Raw genomic sequence first — 4844 nt, forward strand, 5'->3', positions numbered from 1 at the left:
TATGTGAAGTGATTTCAACAATGTATATTTTACATCATGACTTGAATGTCATTATAAGACATAATTTTGTAAATTTGGTTTTTAAAAAGCGAGTTATTATATTATGAGTAATTTAATATATTGTTATACTTTTTGTTTTAATATACTTGGTTTCTTGAAATTCTTTCATATTATAGTGACATATTATTGACATTGCTATAACAAAACAATTTAGAGTGTTTATAGTTTCTAACTTTTATATCAAGTTTCAAAATATTAAAAATATTTCAAAATAAATTATTTATGAAATAAACTATATAAAATTATATAAAATTTAACAAAAAAAAATGAAATTGAATTTAAATATTCAAAGTTTGACCCTTTACTCGGTAAAATTTTTAATTCAATAGATATTATTTTTAAAGAATAATATTACTAAAGCTTGAATATTTTATAGATTGACAAAACTACCCCACAGTGTCGATCAATGCCCAATTTACTGATGTCGACCGACACCAAGTGGTGTCGATCGACACTTCCTCTGCAATCACGATCCGCTCGGAGCCGAGAGTTGAATCTCGCTCCCAACCTCCTCCAAATCGCCCAAAGCTCAAAATCCAAGCCGGAAACATCCTTAGAACCCTGTAGCAACCAATCCCCAGCAAGAAAACACACAAAACAACAACACACAAGCAAGAACAAGGAAATCAAAGGCTTAGATTAGCCATGGTCATGCACTCACCTCTTTGCAGGAAGATTTGGACCAACAACAACGAATCCTATTCTCCCAGCAACCTTCTAACATGTTCCTGGCCCTAGATCCTCACTCCCACAGCAAGATCTCATCAAAAACACCTTGAAATCTCACAAATTCTCTCAAGAACCTTTAGAAACTGTTTTCTCCTCTTCCTCTCACTCTCAAACGGCGTAAGACAACAAAAACATGACCCTAGGTCGTTTTCCCCCTTTTAAACCTGGGTTCAATGGTTTTCCCTAAACCAAACCGATCCAAATCGATAATTAAATCGAACTGGTCGAACCAGAGAATGTTGGTGTCGACCGACACCACCATGGTTTCGATCGACACCCATCCCAGAAAACCAATAATTGGTCCGTGGATGTTACAATTCTCCCCCACCAATATAGATTCGTCCTCGAATTTCGAATAACCATCAGCCAAGGATTCCCGTGCAACTGTCTCCACGGCCTGCACTTCTCCGACCGAACTACGAAAGGTCACCTCTAGGCGATAGACTCACGCTCCAGGCATTATTGCTCTCGACTTTTGGACTTTCCCTTACTCAGAGGCCTAAACCATGAGTTTTATTGGCTCTTCATCAGGCCGAAACCTGCATGCCATAATGTTGGCTCCTCATCAGGCCGAAGCCTGCATGACATAATATATAAGGAAGTCCAATACTTGTCTCTCGGGTTGCCACCCTACAGCACGCCCCCGGATCGTCATCCAAAGTCGATTTACCAACCATATTCCCAAGCCACAAAGTCTCAGAATATGGCAGTACTAGGAGAACCTAAGTCCCCCAAGAGTCGCGAGCAAACAATTCTGAACACGTCTAAGTCCTATTCCTATCGAGGTTCCCATCTTGTGGTTCGCGTAAGATATCTCAATGCCCTACTAACCACATATCCCCTCACTGGAATACCTCATGACCTCACATGGATCATCTCACTGCCACAAGGGCCAAACAAATGTCCTCAAAAGGACCGTCACAAAGACCAAACAAATGTCCTAAACAGGACCGTCACAAAGACCAAACAAATGTCCTAAACAGGACAGTCACAAAGACCATCTGTCCCGAAGGACCGTCACAAAGACCATCTGTCCCGAAGGACCGTCACAAAGACCATCTGTCACGAAGGACCATCACAAAGACCACACATCTGGCTAAACAGCCCACTACAAAGGCCACACAATGTCTGAAAAGACCGACACTAAGGCCACACAATGACTAAAAAGTCCGCCACTAAGGCCACATAAGCCCCTTCAAGGCTCTTTCCACTTAAATGGACAAATTTTAACTCACATAAAACTTTCCAGTTTTACAACTTTCCACTTTAGGAAACTTCCCTCCAAATACCCCGCCTCACGGAACTTTGTACCCTGAGCACCACCTCATCTTGTTACTTAGTCGCACAACCAACCACCCCAAGCGACCAAGTAAACAAGAGAGATGGGCTGGAATACTCCATTCCCGCTCCAGCCACGGATTACAGATGGGACCAGGCTAGACAAGCTCAAGTCGCGGCTTGCTTCTCATACCACTTCTTAAACCGTGCCTTCATCCTCGCCTCAGGCTCCCAAGTCTGCTCATCAACACCATCACATTCCCAAAGGACTCTCATCAAAGGAATCTTCTTCTTCCGAAGTTCCTTAATCCTCCTCTCGAGAACCCTCACTGGTCTCGCCTCCAAAATCATGTTAGGCTGAAGATCCTCAAAAATCTTAGCTTACAACTGATCATCCTCACAGAGACACTTCCTCAACATAGAAACATGGAAAACCTTATGGAATGCACGCATAACCTCAGGTAACTCCAGTCTATAAGTCACTGGTCCAACACGCTCAATCACTCTGAACGGACCCATATACCTTGGACTCAACTTAGTCTCAGCCAATGACTTGTTCGGACCCCGCAACATGGCCATCTTGAGGTACACTCTGTCTCCTACCTGAAACTCAAGATCTCTCCTCCTCCTATTGGCATAACTCTTCTGTCGATCCTGAGCCTCCTTCATGTTCAGCTTGAGAACCCGAATCTTCTCTGAGGTGTCCTGAACAAAATCTGCCCCGTAAATGCTCCTCTCCCCCCACCTGAGTCCAGCATAATGGTGTACGACACGGCCTCCCATACAAAGCCTCATAGGGAGCCATCTTAATACTTGCCTGATAATTGTTGTTGTAAGCAAACTCTACCAAGCTCAAATGATCTGCCCAATGGCCACCCCAATCCAAAACACACATCCTCAGAAAATCCTCCAACGTCTGGATCGTCCTCTTTGACTGTCCATCTGTCTGGGGATGGTAAGCTGTACTCATATGCACCTTTGTGCCCATCTTTGCCTGAAACGCTCTCCAGAACAACGAAGTGAACTTAGAATCCCTATCAGACACAATGCTCGCTGGCACCCCATGCAACCTGACTATCTCCTTCACATACTTCTTAGCCAAGACCGCAGCTCCATCAGTCTTCTTAATGGCCAGAAAATGTGCTGACTTAGTCAACCAGTCAACAATGACCCAAATAGCATCAAACGTCCTAGACACTGGCAAAACTACCACAAAGTCCATAGTAATCATATCCCACTTCCACTCTGGAATGGGATGACTCTTCAGTAATCCTCCTGGAACCTGATGCTCAGCTTCCACTAGCTGGCACACATCGCACCTCGCGACCCAACTAACTACATCCCTCTTCATCCCGACCCAATGATAGTACCTCTTGAGATCACAGTGCATCTTAGTCGCTCCTGGATGAATAGAAAATTTGCTGCCATGAGCCTCTCTCAGGATCTCCTGCCTCAACTCCTCATCCTTGGGCACACAAACCCGAATGTGCACCAAGATAGTACCATTATCTGAGACCTGATACTCTGAATCCATATCCTTTGAGGCATTCACCAGCCCCAAATCCTTCTCCTGTGCCAACCGCACTCTGCTCAACAGATCTGCTCTATTAGCTGTAACAAAACCCAACGGTTCCTGAGACACAACACACAAACTCAACGCACCGGTCTCTCCTACCAGAGATTACATCTCCTGCTTCTGAGCTGAAGCTACCCTCTTCCGACTCAGAGCATCTGCAACCAAATTAGCCTTACCAGGGTGATAGGCTATCTCCAAATCATAATCTGCCACCAGCTCCATCCACCGCTTCTGCCTCAAGTTCAGCTCGGGCTGAGTGAATATATACTTCAGGCTCTTATGATCTGTAAATACCTGTACCTTTGCACCATAAAGATAAGATCTCCAAATCTTCAGGGCAAAAACTACAACACCCATCTCCAAGTCATGAGTAGGATACTTGCCTTCATGCTTCCGCAACTGCCGCGAACCGTAGGCAATCACCTTCCCATGCTGCATCATAACACACCCCAAACCAACTCTAGATGCATCTGTATAAACCACATAGGGTTCTCCCTGCTCAGGCAAAGCCAACACTGGCGCAGTAGTCAACATCTCCTTCAGGCTTGCAAAGCCCTCCTCACACTCCTGTGACCAAACAAAAGGAACATCCTTCCCTGTTAACTTAGTCATAGGACGTGCTCTGATCTACAACCCCTACACAAATCTCCTATAGTAACCTGCCAAACCTAGAAAACTCCTGATCTCTGTGGCATTCTGCGGTCTAGGCCAATCCATGATAGCCTGAATCTTCTCCGGATCTACAGAAACCCCGTCTGCAGACACAATATGACCCAGAAAGCCTATCTCGCGCTGCCAAAAACTGCACTTGCTCAACTTAGCAAACAACTTCTGCTCCCGCAGCTTCTCCATAACTGCCCTCAAATGCATTGAATGCTCCTCAGGGCTCATAGAATAAACCAGGATATCATCGATGAAAATGATGACAGATACATCCAGAAACTCCTGAAACACACTGTTCATCAATCTCATAAACGCTGCTGGTGCGTTAGTCAACCCGAAAGGCATCACCACAAACTCATAATGCCCATACCTCGTCCTGAATGCAGTCTTCCTCACATCTGCCTCATCTATCGGTATCTGATGATAACCCGATGCCAGATCTACCTTGGAGAACCAAGTAGCACCCCTCAACTGATCCAACAACTCATCGATCCTCGGAAGAGGGTATTTGTTCTTCACAGTGACCCGGTTCAAACCC

The sequence above is a fragment of the Camelina sativa genome, chromosome 7 (assembly GCF_000633955.1).
Source record: "Camelina sativa cultivar DH55 chromosome 7, Cs, whole genome shotgun sequence".
Lineage (NCBI taxonomy): Eukaryota > Viridiplantae > Streptophyta > Magnoliopsida > Brassicales > Brassicaceae > Camelina > Camelina sativa.